The following is a 20,036-nucleotide window of genomic DNA, read 5'->3' as shown; positions in this document are numbered from 1 at the left end:
GAAACTGCCCTTCCAGTTGTCTTTGGGCAGAGCCTGCCTATTCCAGATGAATAATTCATTGGAGATTATTCACAAAATCTTAATATAGTCTAATTAATTTTAGATAAATGCATGGGCAGCCCAGTCACAGTAGGTTATTAAGGGAAGCCAGAGATTTAAGAGAGGTCTCCTTCCCCTCTTAGGAGCATGACTTCTGCCCTTTGGGACTACAACTGAGCGGTTCCACAATGTCATGTTTTAAGGACTTTCCTGGTGATTCTTAGCTACCTTCATGGAGTAGAAAGAGCATTGGCCTCAGAATGAGTAAACCTGGATTTGAATTCCAGCTCCTCCACTCACTGACTGTGACATGAGGCAGGTCCTTGAACTTTTTCCAAACCTCAGTTTCCTTACCCATAAAAAATAGGGATTGGGCAGCTAGGTGGCGCAGTGGACTCATCTTCCTGAATTCAGATACAGCCTCAGACCCTATCTGTGTGACCCCGGGTGTGTCACTTCACCCTGTTTGCCTCAGTTTCCTCATCTGTAAAACAAGCTGGAAAAGGAAATGTCGAACCACTCCAGTACTTTTGCCAAGAAAACCCCAAATGGGGTCACAAAAAGTCAGATATGACTGGAATTACTGAACAACAATCTTTAGCAAATAACTTCATCTTTCAGTCTTAGTTTCCTCACTTACAAAATTTTGGGGTTGGAAGATGAGATCTTTAAGGTCCCTTCCAGATCCAAGATCCTAAGATTCTATTATTCTTCCAAACTCCTGTTACTGTTCAGTTTAACTTCTCTTCCCAGCCCAGCCCCACCCCCATCTGCTTAGTGAGTAGTTTAGATTAAAGGAAAGGATTGTGGACTGAACAGATTTCCCAAGGTTCTTCTCTGAACATAACAGCGCTAACAGAATAGTTCAGCAGTGGCTCACCTGAAAATGTTCTTGAGTTGCTTGGAAGAAGGCTTTCACCTACATTGCATCTATTCAATTCAGAAAACATTTAAGTGCCTAGTGTTTTCCAGTGCCCATCACTGTGCTTTTGAGGATAAACAGATGAAAAACAGCACAGCTGCCAACTGGAAGGAGTTCCCCTCTTCTCCTGTCATCCTCACAACAATCCTTGGAGGAAGGCAAGCAATCAGGGATTACGCTTCCCGTTTCACTGATGCATAAAGTGAGACCTTGAAGAGTGATCGTGGACTCTTGTCCATTAAGTGGTGGAGCTAAGACTGAAACTATTTGGGTCTCCCAGTCCAGTGGTCTTTACATTTTATCATCTTATTTGATCCTTGTAATTGTTCTGGCAGAACAGAGGTGGTAATTCCTATCTTAGCAGCGGTAAAACCGAAGACCAAAGAACTTAAGTGGTTTGCCAAAGGTCACACAAAAACTTAGTGGCAGAGTTGGTACTTGAACCCAAGCCTCCTGACTCCCATGCTAACTTGATGCTACCTTCTCTGAGATCATACTGATTTTACCCCTCCTGACCTTTTCACCAGACAGACATAAGTTTTCACAGTATACGGAACACTGGACTTGATCTTGAAGCATATGATCAAGCAGGTGCTACAAACAGGCCTTAAGGAGCTTATTATCTAATAGGAAAGATAAGACTCCTGTTAAGACTGCTGGCTTCTGCTGCTGGGCTTTGGGTAGGATTCAGTCTCATCCTCTCAGAGTGGAAACCTTAAGCCTCTGGTCCCTATGTCTTCAGAAGGAAGTGAAAGAGTGGGAGATCAAAGAATATTATAAATAGAGATGGTGTTACTTATCGGCAGAGCATGTATGATTGTGGGGAAGGCCACACCCTAAAGCTCCCTGGGAGAAGTACCCCAAGAAGTTCAATGCACATTAAGGTCTAAATGATCCTTATGTCTCAGCTTTGTGATTTACTTATTCTGTGATTTGGGTCAAGTTACTTCTCCCTCTAGGCCTGTCTCCATATCCTTAGAATGGTTGAGGAGTGGGACTCTGGGGTAGGGAAAGGATTAGGTTACCCTTTTCAGTCATAACATTCTGTGATTCAAGTCTTGGTACAGCTGGAATAGCATTGTGCTACATAGGTGGCAGGTGATTTGGTTGGGTTAGAATTCTGGCTGTGCCACTGAGTTGCTGTGTGAACTAAAGCAAGTCATTTCCCCCTCCGAATTTAGGTACCAGTTTCCTTATCTGTAAAATGAGGAGGCTGAGATCAATCAATCAAGTCATTTATTAAATGTGCCATACATGACAGGCAGTTCAAAAACCAGGAAGACCTGGGTTCAAATTCAACCTGTGACATACTGGCTGTGTGACTTTGAAAGTAGCAGACAAAGTACCTACCTGCTTTGATGGAGGTAATTTCCTCATCTGGTATTTCCCTATACTAGGAAAATTACAAGTCCAGTCCCTGGGTCTAGTCTTACACCTCTTTGCATAAGCAATGCAAAGACAAAAATTAAACAGTTAAGTTTCTTTCCACTTCTAACAATTTATGGCTATGGTTCTAAGATTCTAGCTCCCATTCTAGTGTTAAAATTGTGTGATTCTAGGTCAAGGTTGCCCTTTCTCCAGTGACTGACAGTGATCTGAGAAGGTAGGGAAGGAAGGAGGAAGGAGTGGGAGAGGACTGAGGGATAGACTCTGAGGCTCTGGGATTCTAAAGCCCTTTGAGCAGTGACCCCTTCCCCCGGGAAAATAACCCTGTTTCTGAACAGTTCATAACCACACACCCCACCCCCACCCACCTCCACCTTTTCTAGAAGAACAGAACACACCAGAGCTGGGAAAGAGCGGCTGCTAAAGGGTTAATGGGGCGCAGCTTCTCAGTTGACTACAACTCGGAGCCTCCACTCCCATTTCGGGGCCTGTTAGAGCGCATGAATGGTAGGGAAGGGGTTAAACGTTAAACAGAGGCTGGCCGCCTTTGGGGCGAGGTCTGGAAAGAGGACTCAGGAGCCCTCAAAGAAGCAGATTCCTGTCCAGAGCTTCTGTGGGTGCATTTAGCCTAAGCTCCTGGCACCCCCCTCTGTTGTTGGGTGTTTTGCTGTTCCTTACGCCTCTGCCTCTTGCTTTTTCTGTGTCCCTCTGTGTGAATCCCCGTCTCTTGCTCTGTGGATGTCTCCGTCTTTCTGTGTGTGTGTCTCAGCCACTTTTTTCTGTCTTTCTCCCTTTGTCTTCGGGTGCCCACCTCCCTTTCTGTCTCGGTCCTATCTCTGTCTCGCCCAGTGAGTCTCTGCCTCCCTGTGCGCTTCCCTCCATCCCTGTGCGGTTGTGTGATTCTACCTTTGTGTCTCTCTGCGTGTCTGTGTGTTTCTGTGTGTGTGTGTGTGTGTGTATGGTGTGTGTGTCCGTGTGTCCGTGTGTGCTTTTCTGTGCCGGTGTATGCGCCTTGCCTCCGTTATGTGACTGTCTCATTAGTCACACCCTTGCCTCGAAATTGGCCCCCCTCCCCCCATGGCGAGCTAAGCCTCCAATTCCCTTTAGAATTCAGTACCCTCCCTCCACCTGGCACCTGGGAGCTCGGGCAGGGGGCAGCGGGCAGGGCTCCCCGTCCCGGGCGGCCCGAGCCTTTCAACTTTTTGTCTGGGAGCCAATCAGCGCGGTCACCTGTTACTTGCTCTGGCCGGGCCCTCCTGGGCGCTCCCACTGAGTCATTCGGTAGCGCGGGGCTCCGGAGGCGAGGCCGGCGGGCGGGCGGGCTAAGCGAGCAAGTGAGCGCCTGCAGCCTCCTCCTCCCTCCCAGCCTCCCTCCCCGGCTTCCCCCGGCCGGCCGCAGAGCCGCGCGCGGGGCGGCGGCTGCTCCTCGGGATGCGGCCGCCGAGCCGCCGGGCTTGCCAAGCGCGCCGGGCACACCTGCTCGGGAGCCCCGCGCCGCGGGCTGAGCCCTAGCCTTCCTCCTCTTGAAGCTCTTGTTTGGTTTCTCCTTCCTAGGCCTCTGCCGCAGACATGGAGAAAATCAGGTAAGCTGCACAGCCTTCTTGGCATTCCACATTTATTGGACAAAATACGGTGTTCCCGGGCACCCGCGGTGGGCAGAGGGCAAGGACTGGGCAGGGGGAGGGGCAGTGCATTCACCCAGGGGCGCGGGCCAATGCCGGGGGCATGTCGGAGGGGGAGGAAGAGAGAGAGAGAGCCTCCGGGGTCTCAGAAGACAATAGCCAATTTCCCTGGTGCTATTACTGAGTATGGCTTTTGCACACTCCATTGGGCGGGTCTACACAGCCCGTGGTGGCGGATGTGGAACCGAGCTCCCTCCCCAGCTTCTGGTTGCTTTACTAGACCCCAAGGAACCCGTAGTTGCTTGAGGCCCTAGGATTTCCGGACGTCCAAGAACTGGAGAGGGGTGGGAGTCGTTTGGGCCAGGCAAGGGCAGCGCGTCGCCCGCGCGGGGTTACTGTCAGTCTGGGAGCTCTCAGGAGCTCCAGCTCTCTCTGGTTTTATCAAATCCTGTGATAGCTGGTTGCATCTGCCAGCCCAGGTTTTGCATAAAGCAAAGTTGTTGCTGTTTTTGGTGGGCGTCTGAGTTTCTGTGGTCTGATGCTCAAGCGTGAGTTCCCTCTCCATTCACTCAGTGCTCCATCCAGAGCTGTTTCCCATCTCATGCTGCCGTTTCTGCCTCCTTGGTTCCAGACAGCCAGCCCTACCCCACTCCCTTCTATCTATCACAGGAATGCACTAACTTCAACTCCCTCATTCAAATCTTTCTCTTCCATCAAGACCCAGCTCAGGGGCAATCTCGCCCTTGAAGCCTCCCTGATTCCTACCACCCAACATCCAGCTGGAAAGTGATTTTTCCCTCCTAAAGTTTTCTTGAATAACTTTGTATGCATCTGTCCTTTGCCCCTCACATTTCAGTATACCTACATCGCCTCCACACTCATCAGTCGACTGTAAGCTTGAGAGCAAGGATTGCATCCTTTCCCCCTTTTTGTATCCCCTCTGCTTTCCCCATAGTAGATATTCTTATTTCCATTACTCTGGGGAACGTAATTCTCTGAGGCTTGTAAAGCCAGTGGGTTATTGGAAGTGTCTAAGAAAATACCTAGTCTAGAGGTTGGGAGCCCATTCAGAGTCCTCCAGGTTAACCTCAGCCCTTAAATGCATAGCTTTAAAATAACTACAATATACACTTTGCTCATTTTCTAGTCCTAGGATCAGGCTGATTTAAATATTCTTGGTTTCCCTTTCCATCCTCCCCATACCCACCCACTCCCTCGGATAGCAGGCTCCTAGAGTAGGTGCTTGGAGGTTGTAAGGAAATTCCAACAATGAATTGGAGCTATTAGGGTCCCAGGGTGGTCTCCCTCCCTTGAGCAGGATCAAGAATATGTATTCATTCAACAAATATTTATCAATGTTTGCTTTATGCTTGGCTCTGTGCTCAAGGATACTAAAATAGTTTAAACAAAGGCCTTAGAATCTTAGAGCCATAGAATGGCAGAGCTGGCCAGGGCCTTCCACTTACAAGACTACAGAGAACTGGAGCTGGAAGGAACTTCGGAGACCTAGTGCAAGTCTTTCCTTTTATAGATAAGTAAACACATTCAGAAAGGTTGCCCAAGGTCACATGCCTTGCAAATACCACACTTTGTACTTGAATCCACTTGGCCCAACTCTCAGCTGTGGTGTTTCCAATGCTCTGGAGAAGCATATCTGAAGACATGTATACTGATAACTAAGACAGAATGGAGAATAAGGCACAAGAGAGATCCAGGCAAAGGGCTGTGGGCAATCTGAGAAGATATATCTTTCAACTTGCCTGCTCTGAGAAGGCTTCGTGGAAGCAGTAATCTCAGGGTGATCACACTAGTCACCGATCTGAGACAAATCCCCCTGAAAACACTGGGATTGAGAGAAGGAGCATTATTCCCTGGTGCTCAAATTTTACATGATCCCAGAGTATTTCTGGGATAAAATTCCTTTACATAGTCATCATCTGGTCCAACTTCCTCATTTTGTAGGTAAGGAAACTGAGATGAAGGATTTATTAAGCATTTACTATGTGCCAGGCATTGTGAAGGGATGTTTTTAGAATGAAGCTCTCTCAACCATCAGTTGTTAAAAATTCCATTGTGCCAGCAGGAGTTGGGACATGCCTTCTTGCTCTCAGAAATGTCCTTACTGTGCAGGGCTTCTTCCTATGGCTTTCCCTCTCCCCCACCCCCAGAAGCTTCTAAAGTCACAAGAAGGTTATCAGAGACACCACAATAACTGGACTTGTAACCAGAAGAGCTTGGTTGGAGTCTCGGTTTTTACTCTTACTAGGGGCGGCTAGGTGTCGGAAGAGGTTAGAGCATACAACCTGGAGTCAGGAAGACCTGAGTTCAAATTTCACCTAAGACACTTATTAGCTGTATGACCTTGGACAGTGACTTCATCTCTGTTTGCCTCAGTTTCCTCATCTGTAAAATGCAGATAATAATAGCCCCTACCTCCCAGAGTAGTTGTGAGGATGAGATGAGATAATAATTGTGAAGCGCTTAGCATGGTGCCGGGCACATAGCAAGCACTGTATAAATGTTAGCTGTTATTACTATGTTCCTATGAACTTTGGCAATCACTTCGACTTTCTGGGATTTTGTTTCCTCATTTATAAGCTGGAGATAATAGTCCTTATACTTAAAGGACTGTGAGAAAAGCAACTTATAAACTGCAAAATGTTGCTGAGCTATGACTTATTATATAGAGAATTATTCATTGAATCAAGGCTAAAGGGCTTGGAGGCTTGGCCTTTGTAGAATTTCCCAAGGCACGGGGGTGACAGGAAGCAGCAGGGCTGCTGAAAGAGATCACACATAGAGACCTAGCTGAAGGACTCCTGAATTTCCTGCCCATGACCTTGTTCCATCTGTGACCAGAGGTGCCCCAGACAGCCTAGAGACTCCAGATCAGCTCAGAGATCCAGCAGAGGCATTTCTCTCACGCTCCTTGAGGAGTGGACTCAACCAGCAAGCAGCTGTGAAACATAGAGGGCTATAAGACCTTGAGAGGTATGGAAGCAAAGCACACAAATTTATTTAGAACCCCCATTCTTGGTTCCCCTTCTCCCAGAGAGTGTAAGCCATCTTTGGGGAACTGGAGGAGATTGAAACAGGGCTTACGGAGCAGGGGCTGAGACCCCATGATGAGGCTGTGAGGCCAAGTTGTGATCAGAGTTGCCTTGGACCAGGGATATGTAGACTCAATTTAGAGTTTATCTCATCCAACCTACTCATTTTACAGATATGGAAACTGAGACCCAAAGAGTTTAAGTGACTTTCCCAAGGTCACTAAGTCACAAGTAGCAAAGCTGAGAGTCAAATCTAGTTCCTCTGACTCAAAATCCAGGACTCTTTTCACTATAGGGAGGGAGAGAATAATCAAGCACCACCACCCCCTGCCTATGTGTGTGTGTATGCGTGTATATATATATGTGTGTGTGTATGTATGTGTATGTATGTATGTACATATAATGCCTACTATGTGGCAGTCACTATGCTAAGTGCTTTTAACAAATCTTATTTCATTTATTTGATCCTTACAACAACACTGGGAGGTAGGTGCTGTTATTAGCTCCATCTGACAATTGAGGAAACTAGGAAAGACAGAGGTTAAATGACTTGCCCAGGGTCACATAGCAAGCCAGGGTCTGAGGCCAGATTTGAACTCGGATATTCCTGACTCTACACCCAGCTCTCTACCCACTGTACTACCAGCTGCCTCTACCAATGCTAACAGCTACCACTATAGCCTTGAGCCAAGGTCAAACAGATAGCAAAGGTCAGAACCAGGATTCAAACCCAGGTCCTCCAACTCCAAATCCAGTTCCCTTCCACTCTGCTAAGTGGTCTCACTTCTAATGCTCTGAGCATGGTAGGGGTAAGCAAGAGAAACCTTGGTATTCATGGCTCACAGGCAAATATTTCCAGAAATTTAAGTGACCACTAACCCTTTTGCATCCCACAAAGCCAACTAGACACATCGTAGGTAGGTGTCTACATGAGGGTTGAACTGTTTTGATCCTCTGCCTTTTCCCTTCTGCTCCAAAACTCTCTTGCCCTCTATGTTGGCTTAAATAACCCTTACAACTCTCAAATATTTGTAGATATGCCTGTATCTATTTGCTTATTTCTTAGCCAGGCTATGAGCTGTGTCAGTGCCATTAATCCTCCCCAAATCAATCCTTTCATTCCCTGTAATCTTCCCCCTCCCTCCCAATTCCCTGCCTTCATTACTCTTTTGTCAGTTTTCAACTGAATTCACTAAGATTCAGCAGCAGACTTCTGCTACCTATTCCAAACCACAGTCTTATCTAGGGCCTGGTCCACCTGCTAGTACAAAACACATTCATAAACTAACAGTGAGAGGAGTCATCGTGTAGTTAGTGGATAGGGCAGTAGGTTCAGAAAGACTGGAGTTCTCTTTCTGGCTCAGAGACTTACTAGCTGGGTGGCCCTGAGGAAGTGTCTTAACCTCCCTGTTCCTTCCAAAAATAGGTCCCACCCCAAGCCTCCCTGGTGGCTCAGAGTGAGTGTAAATAACCATTGTTTCTGTTCTGGCCAGAAACTCTCAGGGTCTTCCATTCCCAGACTGATTCTTTAGTGAAGGCAAACTAGGCCATCTTTTGCCTCGTTTCTTACCTTCCCTTTAATCATTGAATGGGTGTTGCCTCAGACAAACTGAGACCTGGGAAAGACCTTAGCTCCAAAAGGCCAAGGTCTCCCATTGCTTCCTGGGTCATCACCAGTCCTCCTGACCTGTGTCTTGCCACTGGACTCTGAGCAACCCTGGAGGAATGAGTGAAGCCGATGGCTTTGCACAGCTCTGCCTCACTTAAATCCAATCCACTTGCAAGTCAAGACGTCACTCTCCTGATGTCATCGGTCCTCTTCGAGAAGGAAGGAAGGGTGAACCACATCTTTAATGACAGTGTCCTGGGGTTGTGCTAGTTTGTACTCCAAGATCGCCTTCAACTCGCAGTCTATGATCCTATAAAAATGTTAGAACTGGAGGAAACTCTGAGTACATTGACTTATGGAGCCAAAAAGGACCTTAGGGATAAATTAGCTCAAAACCCTTCATTGCTCCAGCCAAGAAACTGAGGACCCCAAAGGGGCAAATGACTTGTTAAAAGCCATAAATGCAGTGACTGGAAAAGCCAAAACTCAAGTCTCCTGCCTCCTGGTTAGTGGCTCTTTCCACATTACTTTCTTCCTATAAATTCTTTGGCTTTCAAAGCCCTCTATTATTTAGCTGCCTTCCATGTCCTAGGAAGGGAAATTAACATGGTGCCCTGTCACAAAGACCTGGGTGTAAATTCTGCTTTTGAAGTGTGCTTACCCACTTTAGCACTGGTAGGTCCCTCAAGGATCCTTAGTGTCTGATGGAGATAAGAAGTACCCACCTCACAAAGTTGTGGTGAGGCACAAAGAAAAGAAAAAATGTAAATAAAATGTAAACTTTAAAGTCGTATATGGATATGTCATTGTCATGGGATCATAGAATTAAAATTAGAAGGTAAATTTGAGGTCATTGAATCTAACCCTCGGCATTTTAGAGATAGGAAACTGAAAAGTTAGTGACTCGTCCAGGGTCATACATGAAGGAAGTATCTGAGGTGGTCTCTGAATCTAGATCTTCCTGAATCCCAGTGCGCTCTCCGTTGTGTGCCACCCCGTATCTGTCATCTATCGAGTCCTATTATGTAACCCTCCCAGCACTCACCTGCGCATTTATACAGCCTGGCTTCTTCGTTGTGCTCTGCCCTTGATGGTGCTCAAGCAGCTAAGTGGATAGATGGCTGGAACCGGAGTCAGGGAGCTTACGCTCACTTTCCATCAGTTTCCTTATTCATAAAATGGGAATGATACCAGCACCTGCCTCACAGGTAAAATGTTTCATAAGCCTTACAGTGTGATCTCCTATCTCCCTGTCTAGACTTTACTTCCTCCCTACTCCCTCACTTGTCCCCTTTCCCTTCCCCCCCTTTCCAAATCCTATCAGGCCCCAGCTTTGCTGACCGTACCAACCCCATTAATTGACTTCCTTCTCTTAACTCAGCTTGCTCTTGAAATTAATAAAATACACTTAAATATTTTAATTGATGTCTAATTATTCCTTTCTCTCTTCCCACTCCCCAAGCTAATTAGGGGGTCAGCACTGGGTTTTGTAACTTCTTCATCTCCTCAAGGGCTGAGAGGACTAGGTATGTAGTATATGATCATGGAGTCATAATGAATCATTGGACACTGGATTTGGAATCGGTGATATGTAAATACCCCAGGGCCTGGAGTCACGATGACCTGAGTTCAAATCCAGCCTCAGACACTTGCTACCTAGGTGACCCTGGGCCACTTAACCTCTGTTTGTCTCAGTTTCCTCAACTGTGAAATGCGGACGATAATAGCACACACCTTAAATATTATAACGAGAGTATAATTGTAAAGTGCTTAGCATAGTGCCTGGCACTATAAATGTTATAATTATCATCATTATCATCAAATCTCCTGGCCTTTAGATTCCTCACCTATACAAGGAGGGGATTAGACTTGACATTTAAAGTCCCTTTGAGTTAGAAAGAAACTCAAGAGATAACTGCACTCCCTGCCTTATGGAAGATAATAGCTGTACAGCAAGAAGGTCCCTTGGGGACTTCATGTTTAACCCCTTCGATCAGTCAACAAGCATTTATTAAGCACCTGCTATGTGCCAGGCACTGTGCTAAGTGTGAGAGATACAAAGAAAGTCAAAAGACAGTCAGTCCCTGCTTTCGATAAATTCATTCTAATGGAGGGGGGCAGAAGAGACAACATGCAAACAACTACGTACAAATCAAATATATGCAGCGTAAACTGGAGACAGTGAACAGAAAGAAGGCACAAGCGGTAAGAGGATCTTCTTGTACAAGATTGGACTTTAGCCGGGACTTGAAGGAAGTCAGAGAGGAAAGAGAGCATTCCAGGCTTAGGGAGAAGGCCACTGAGAATGCCCAGAGTCTAGAGATGGCGCTTCTTGTGTGAGGAGCAATAAGGAGGCTAGCATCACTGGATTTCAGAGTATGTGGAGAACTCTAAGGTCTAAGAAGGCTGGAAAGGTGGGGGCCGGGGGGGGGGGGCGCGGCAGCGCAGTTTTGCACTAGTGGAAAGGGAGACCGAAACATTAGAAGTAAACATTCAGGGGCAGCTAGGTGGCGCAGTGAGTAGAGCACTGGCCCTGAAGTCAGGAGGGCAGGAGTTCAAATCTGGTCTCAGACACTTGACACACTTACTAGCAAGTCACTTAACCCCAATTCCCCTGCCTTCCCCCTTCCAAAAACAAAAAAACAAAAAAACAAGTCAGCATCAAATGCAGTATTTGAACCTCCACCCTCTGAGTCCTGAGCCAGTGCTTACATGCTGCTTCCATATTAAGTTTTCTCCCCAGTTTACTGATGAGGCCACTAAGGTCCAGAGAGAACAGGTCATTTTTTTCTAGGTCACATGGAAGGAAATCTTTTTAAATTTGATTGATTGTATTTTTTGTTGTTCAGTTATTTCAGTCATGGCCAACTCTTCGTGATCCCCTTTCTGGGGGTTTCTTTGCAGAGATACTGGAGTGGTTTGCCATTTCCTCATTTTACACATGACGCAAACAGGGTTAAGTGACATGCCCAGGCTCACACAGCTGGTAAGTGAGGCTGGATTTGAACTCATGAAGATGAATCTTCTTGATTCTAAGGCCAATACTCTATCAACTGTGCCACCTAGCTGCCCCCAGATGAATTGTTTCTTTAATACCCAGTTTGTTGAATGGTTTTCAAAAGCTGCCAGTATAAGGAAATTGTCCTCCCAGGGAAATGTGCTGCTGCCTTGGGCCTGGCAGTAGTGTATGTGGGGTCTCTTAAATCAGTCCTGAGCTCGTCACTTCTTGCCCTTTGGAGTCGATGAAAAGCATGTCTTGAAGATGAGTTCACTCTTCCAGTTGAATTTACATCCTTCATTGTGTGATTTACTTCCTCTTTTGAAGCTTCTCCGCACCCCAACCTCCACCCCCAGACTTTTCATTGTTCTTTTGAAGAGCTCTGCTTTTAACTCCTTGAAGCATTACGTCCATCTGGGTTTTCACTGGCCTTAGACAGGAGAGCTTCCTCCATGGCCTTAATTAAACCTGTATATTCTCATTGGCTTCTCTCCTGGTTCTTCTCCTATCTTACATTGATTTTTTTTCTCCTTGAGGACAGATGCCCAGCTCTGCCGAGCAGGCCTTAGCTGACTCTTACAGAAGGCACTCTGATTTTCAGCTGTCTTTCAAGTAAGGCAGCCTGCTTCTTTGGTGGGAATTCTACCTTTCTTAACATGGGACCTGGGACTCCTCTCAAACTGATTTCGGCTATCCCGAGGACTCTGTTTCTCTATCATTTCAATGAACATCCATTTAGTCTGTACGGTGTACAAGGCTGCCAATGACCCCCACCTTCTGCTGTATCCCTTTCTATCTAGGTAACCTTGGCAAGTTCCCTCTCCAATTTGATTCTGTTTTCCCATTATAAAACAGGAACCAATATTCATACCACCCACCTCTCAGGACCATTGTGAACAAAGTGCTCTGTAAACCTCAAAGTGTTGGGAGACATGTTAATTGCCATTAGTTGGTCATTATCATGGCTCTATACCAGTGGGGTATAAACTGTAGCTAACTCTCCTTAGCTAGAGAGTCTTCAGGCCTGGCAATGGATTGTATGACTATCCTAATACGTTTGTCTTCTCATGTCATTATTGTGTATTATAGCTACCTAGGTTTTATGTCTTAAGCTCCTCCTAGATTAAGGACAGGGGCATTTATTTCTTTTCTAAATTTCGTGTCATCTCCAGTGTTGAGTACGGTGTTCTGCACATGATAGGAGCTTAATAAATACTTGAATGAACAAATAAGCCTAGCTAAGTGTAGAGGGGCTCATCACTGCTTTGGCCACCAGGAGATGATTTTTTGTGGCCACAGGCACTCAAGAAAAGTCTTCAAGGGGATGGAATAATCTGTTTATTTTCAACATTCATATTTTAAAATTTTGAGATACAGATTCTCTCCTCCTTCTAGCTTCTCCTCCACCCATTGAGAAGGTTTGCAATATGTTGCCCATTATATATGTGAAGCCATGCAAAACATAGAGGGCAGTAGTCAGCATTAGCGGAGGGAGGACCTACAGCAACAAAATCACAGACCTCTTGAAGGATGTGCTGTGCTAGGCGCCAATGGAGAGAGAGTCTAGCAAAGAGTATGGCACTAACCCAAGTAACAGATATAAAATACAGAATAAGTAAATAATAAGACAGGCACAAGAAGCTAGGTGAGGACCAAGAAGGTAAGATGATTCCCAACTGGAAATATCAGGGAAGACTTTCAATAGGACATGGTTTTTGAGCTGGATTTTGAAGGATAGATGAGATTTCTGTACATGAGATGAGCAAGGAGGGCATCAAAGGTTCAGGGAATGACATAGACAAAGGTTGTATGACCCTGGGCAAGTCACTTAGCCTCTGCTTGCCTCACTTTCCACATCTCTAATTTAAAATAATAGCACCTACCTCCCAAGGTGATTTTAGTCTATCTCATTTTAGTCTAAAAATGAGATTGCATTTGTAAAGCATTTTGCAAACCTTAAAGTGATATATAATACTTCCTATTCTTTCAAAGGACCCTTCTGTCTCTAAAAGTTATCATCCTAAGTTTTGGTACAACACCTTGACTGAAAAGCCAGAGAGTTTGGACTTAATTCAGTAGGCAATGGGTAGTAGCCCTTTTTATAAAGCAATCTTTCACCAGGAGTCCTTAGAACATTGCTGGCCCTGCCACACTGCGGCTTAGGTTGAAATAGGGCCTTCTTCATAAGTATTTGTAAGCTAAAGTTATTCTGTTTCAGTATTGACTGAGAGACGATGTGGAAGGCTAAGGCAGGACTTGATTCCCCAGGAGCTCAAAGGTCAGTTTTAGAGGTGACATACACACGTGTGAAAGAATTAAAGGGTAGTACAAGACACGAATCAATCAACCAGCACTTAAAGGGCCTGCCCTGACACCTTTGGGGAAAATCAGAAATAAAGAAATATAATCACTGGCCTCATGGGGTTCACAGTCTGGTAGCAGGAATAAAACATATATTCCTAGAAATATAAATTAACAACATCCAACAATTTGTGTAAAAGACGGAATGAAGGGTTAGACTTGTTCTTCTTGGCCCTAGAGGGTCAGTCAGTCAATAAAGATGTATTAAGCACTTATATGTTCCAGGCACTTTACTAGGTGCTGTGGATACAATATGAAAAAGAAAGACAGTCCCTGACTTCAAGGAACTTTACAGTCTAATAGGCGAAGACAACACACAAAAGGAAACTGAAAAGGGGGAAGGAGGAGAAGGGACCCAGTGTGGAGGCCTGATGAAGAAGTCAAAGGAGTGTATCCAGGTGAGGGATTAAGAGATGGTTGGTCTGGGCCCTGGGTAGAGGGTATGGATGAGGTGTGAGGCCCAAGGCTGGGACCATTGAGTAGATGTTACGGAAAGGTGGACTTCGTGTTGACATGAACCACAGCTTCCCAGAACTACTTCAAAGTGGAACGGTTTGCTTTGAATTCCCTGTCACTTAGGTTGGGTGACTGGTTTTGAGGGATACTGTAGGAGAGATCCTTGTTCAGGTAGGGAATCACAGGATTGCCTGTGACAGGACCATAGAGATCCTGTGGTTCTTAACCTTTTTTGTATCTGGTGAAACCTATACAGGGCAGCTAGGTGGCACCGTAGTGCCTAGAGCACTGAGCTTGGAATCATCTTCCTGAGTTCAAATCTGGCCTTGGTCACTTATTAGCTGTGTGATCCTGGGCAAGTTGCTTAACCCTGTGTGCCTCAGTTTCCTCATTTGTCAAATGACTACTTTGCAGATAAGGAAACTGAGACATAATAAGTGACTTGCCCCAGGTCACGTAACTAATAAATACCTCAGATGGGATTTGAACCCAAACCCTCTTGACTTCAAGGCCAGTGTCCTATCCACCAAGCCATACTGGTTCTCTTGCCCAATGTCAAGTTGGTGCTAAATAATAGAGCTGGGATTTGAATTCAGGTCCTCTGACCTCCAAATCCAGTACCCTTTGCATCCCATCAGATAATCTCTTTCCTTTGGAGCTCTGATCATCTGAGTCGATTAGGGAGCTTGGCAGGAAGGTTTGTTGTTGTTTAGTTGTGTCTGACTATACACTGCTGTAATTTTTTTTTGAGTCGCCTCCACTGATTGCTTTTCTGTTCCTGGTATTCAACAAAATGTCTCTTTTAAAAACTTTGATAATGGCAATAGTAGCTACAATTTGGTGAGTAAATGTTCTTGGTTAAAGGCCATGTCTACACATACAGATAAAAAGCATAAAATCCATGTGTAAATTTTTTATTGTGTAGCTCTTTCGGTAGAAAATTGCTTCCTCTCCTGGCAGAACTTCCAAGCTTTGCAGGGTGCCTTGTAATCTCCCATTGAGATCACACCCCCATAACAAGGCCTCCTAATGTGAATGAAGTATCTTCAGCATGGAGTTTCTTTCCATAGGGTTTTCCATACAGGTCAGACTGTGCCTGATTCATTCGGGAAGCCTGGCTTAGTAGAAAGGGAGCCAGATTTGCATCCAGCAGCCTGCTTCTGTGTCCAGACTTCATTGGGGTATGAATGGAGACCTGGGAGGGATCTTCGAGGCCATCCAGCCAAACCCTTCTCATTTCAAAAGTGTCTGAGGTCACACAGATAGGTGGGTGGGAAGTAAGAAATAAAGCCAGAAATCAAACCCCATTCCTCTGAATCCAGACCCGGTGTTCTGTTCACTTTTCCATGGTGTCTGTACTAGAAATATTACTGGGAGAAAGCCTTCTTCTGAGCCTCTCTCCTCTGCAGAGTGAGGATGATATTTGTACCATCTTCCTTAGTTTATTGTGAGAAATAAGAGGGCTTTGTATACCCTAAGAGGCTCTGTCAGTGTGAGTCATTGAGGTTTTGTTAGGTCATTTACATGCAGGGCTGGATGCAAGACTTTTATATAAATAGAGCTCTAGAAATCGTTATGGAGTGCCCAGCTTCCTCTTCTGTAAAATGAGAGGCACGTGTTAGACGATCTCTCAAGTTCACAGATTCCTAGGTCCTTTGTGGCTCAGCTTTGGTGATTCTCCGAAAAGGCGTTAGATTCTAGAGTCACTCCAGCACCTGCTCGCCCTGTGACCGAAGGTGACACACTTAGCATATTTAGGCCTCAGTTTCTTCCTCAGCAAAATGAGGATTTGAATTAGATAACCACTATGGTCCCTTTAAAGCTATATAAAAGTGAAACATGTAGAGGCCCTGCCAGCAGAGCCAATTGGGGCATTCCTCTAAATTTAAGCTGACTAGGATCCAATTAAACAAATATTTATTATGTGCTACTGTAAGGGGTGGAGGAGTGGGGAGGGGGAGGACTGTGCTAAGCACCAGGTAATCAAAGATTAAAAAAAAAATGGTACCTTGACCTGAAGGAGTTTACATTCTTTCTACTGGTGGGTATGGAGGCCACATGTACACAGTTAAGTAAGAACTAGGTAATTTGAGGAGGAGAGAGCTCTAACAAAACTCGGGGAAATCAAGAAAGGGTTTGAGTAGAAAGTACTAAGACTTTGAAGGATTCCGAGGCAGAAGTGAGAGGGAATCATCATGGAGGCATGAAAGGACAGAGTTGGAAGATAAGATGTCAGATTCAGGGGACAGTTGGGACACTGTGCAGGGGAGAGTGCAGGAAGGAGAGCAGTAGGAAAAAATCTTGGCAAGGGAAGTTGAAAGAATATGAGAGGGAGCACAGACTACTGGACGGAAAGCCCACCTCAAAGCCAGAGAGACCTGAGTTTGAGTCCTGCCTCTGATAGGTACTGGCTGTGTAATCCAAGGCAAATCAGTTAGCATCTCAGTGGTCTAGAAGTTTCAGAGAAGGCAGTGTCCTGCATTAATAGAAGGAATTTCTTCACCAGGGAGTTCCTCCTACCATGGAAATCATAGGACTACCCCTAGCCGTAAGAGGGAAGGGTGAGGAGTAACTGGATTGTAGAGGGCTTTCTGGGGGGAGAGGGGGAGGCAAATGGGGTTTCCTCCCCACAAAAAGAGAGAGAGATTTGGGGCAGCTAGATGGCACAGTAGATAGAGCACCAGCGCTGGAGTCAGGAGGCCCTGAGTTCAAATCCAGCCTCAGACACTTGCTAGCTGTGTGACCCTGGGCAAGTCAAAAAAGAAGGAGGAGGAGCAGGACAAATGGGGTTAAGTGACTTGTTCAGGGTCACACAACTAGTAAGTATCTGGGGCCAGAAGTGAACTCAGGTCCTCCCAACTCCAGAGCCAGTGCTCTATCCACTGAGTCACCTTAGCTCCCCCTTATAGAGGGCTTTTAAATGTGAAGGATTTGCATTTTATCTCAGAGGCATGAGGGAATAGAAATGGGCGGTTTCAGTAGGTAGTGAACCTCCTTGTCACTGGATGAGCTTAAAAGGAGGCTGAATGGCCACTTATTGTCACTGCTATAGTAGGTGTCAAGAATCAAGCTGGACTAGATGGGTCCCTTCCATCTGGAAGAGTCTGTGAGCATCTATGAAGAGAGATTGTGGTAGGCTGAAGTATTTCATCAGGGGGAGCTTTGTGGAAGAATCTGAGGTGGGCTTTGAAGAGTAGGTGAGATTTAAAGAGGCAGAGAAGAAGAGGGAGGGTGTTCCCCAGCAAGGCAGACTCCTGTGCAGGATTATGCAGGGAGGGAAAAGTTGGTGGAGCAGATACTGTGTAAGTACCACATTGTATGAAAGGCGATCTGTTAAAAAATCAGAGAAGGGAGAGATTGGTTCAGATAAACTTGTTGAGGACACACACATTGAAATGGGAACATTTAGGAAATATTCAAACACTGAATCCTAGAATGTCAGAGCTGATGAGATCGTAGAGAACACACATTTTTAGCCTCTCATTTTCCAGGTGAGGAAACAAACCCAGAAAACAGAAATGTCTCACCCCGAGGCCAAATAATGAGTTAGTCACAGAGCCAGGATTAGAACCCACAAACTCAGCCCACTCCTCTTTCCACTGAGCCAAGCCGGAATATCATGGCAGATGTACACCAGTGGTCAGCAGGTATGGGTGATTACCTGGGAACTGAACCTTGGTTTCTCCGTCTATAAAATAAGGTAACTCCTCCTTCTCACTTCTGTGTTCTAAGGCCCCTCCTAGCTCTGACATTCTAAATCTATGATCTGACTTCTGGTTTTCTTTTCCTTACAATCATTGTCAATCGAAAGCACTACAACACGGGTACCTTATGTTTAATGGGATGGCTGAAATACATCCCCCACCCCTGCTAATACCTTACAAACCTCAGACAACCATTCATTCATTCCCACCCACTCTCATTCATCTCACTCTTTTTCTATCCCTTTCCATCCCCCTTCTATATCTTCTCCCTTCAGATTTACCATTTTCCATCAATCCAGACTGGCCTTTGCTTAGCTGGTCATAGGACCTAGGGAACGTTTAGTGCTGATTATCTTGTTGGTGGGTTCTCTAAATTCCTGATGAGAAAACCAATCAGCACATAGGGCATTTCCACTCTGCCTTTTCCATTTCTAAGGGACTATTTTGCTGCTCCACAACAGCTGAAACTGCCCTCAGGTACTGGGGAATGTGGCAAGTGCCATTATGGAGCTTGGGATTCAGACCACTCTCCTGGAAGATCTGACCTCCAGGGTCTCCCTGTCATTGCAGGATTTCCTTCTATTTCCAGGTGTGAGCTGTGTTCTTTCTTCAGTTACCTATGGGAGTTTAGCTCCCATCTGTATGTGGGTTTAGGCTGCATTCTGTGTGTGTGACTTTCAGTCCTGTCTCTCTCTCTTCTCCTCTCCTCTCCCTTCCCCTTCTAATCTCTTCTCTCTCCTCTCTTCTCTCTCCTTCCTCTCCTCCCTCTCCTCTCTTCTCTTCTCTTTCTCTCCTCCTCCTCCTCCTCTCTCTCTCTCTCTCTCTCTCTCTCTCTCCCCCCCCCTTTTATTACCTCAGAAGTCTGTCTTGCTTCTGACCACTCCCTCCCTTAATAAACCTTCCCTTTTATGACTACCACCTCCTTTCTCTTATCCCCTTTCCCTCCCCCACCTCTCTCTCTCCCTCCCTTTCTTCTCTCTCTCTCTCTCTCTCTCTCTCTCTCTCTCTCTCTCTCTCTCCCCCCCCTTTTATTACCTCAGAAGTCTGTCTTGCTTCTGACCACTCCCTCCCTTAATAAACCTTCCCTTTTATGACTGCCACCTCCTTTCTCTTATCCCCTTTCCCTCCCCCACCTCTCTCTCTCCCTCCCTTTCTTCTCTCTCTCTCTCTCTCTCTCTCTCTCTCTCTCTCTCTCTCTCTCTCTCTCTCAGCAAACCCAATTCAGTGGAGCTGTTTCTGTGTCCTTTCTCACATACATTCTGTGCTTACATTAAATACGGAGGGTATTAATTTTCCTGAAAATCATAGTGCCTAGAATGTCAGGGCTGAAAGGGAGAGGGGAATTAACCCACCTAGGATCACACAAGTTAGCTTGCATCAGAACAGAGAGTAAAACCTAGGTCCCTTACTCCCAGTCAAGTGCTCTTTCTACCATCACCTGAGGAATGTATTTTCCCTTCTCCAGGTACCAGTTTTTTATGATGTATAAAGAGGTGGGAGAGGAGAGGAAGGGGCAGGTTGGATCCTTAAGATTGCTTCCAGGTCTCTTATTCTAGCAGTGAATTCTCTCCCTGCAGCTTATCTCTTCCAATGCCAAAACCTGTTTGTTTAATTTTAATTTTATATTTAAGCATTTGGGATGGAAACTTTTCTAAAAATGGACTGCACTTATCCCTGCCTTCCCAAATAGGGGATTCAGAACAAAATTTAACCTTTTTCTTGATGACTCAGGTCATGATCATAGATGCCATTGTTTTATTGTAAGATCATGTATTTCTCTTTAAGATTTTTTCCTCTCTGCTTCCCAGTTTTGAGGCTGTTACTTGTCTCTATGGTTTTCGTGGTGTTAGCCTCTCACAGCCCCCACTTTCTTTAGTCTTTATAGATTC

The sequence above is a fragment of the Trichosurus vulpecula genome, chromosome 3, assembly GCF_011100635.1.
Source record: "Trichosurus vulpecula isolate mTriVul1 chromosome 3, mTriVul1.pri, whole genome shotgun sequence".
Taxonomy (NCBI): Eukaryota; Metazoa; Chordata; class Mammalia; order Diprotodontia; family Phalangeridae; genus Trichosurus; species Trichosurus vulpecula.
The sequence above is the reverse complement of the archived record's forward strand: the minus strand, read 5'-3'. Positions refer to the sequence as shown.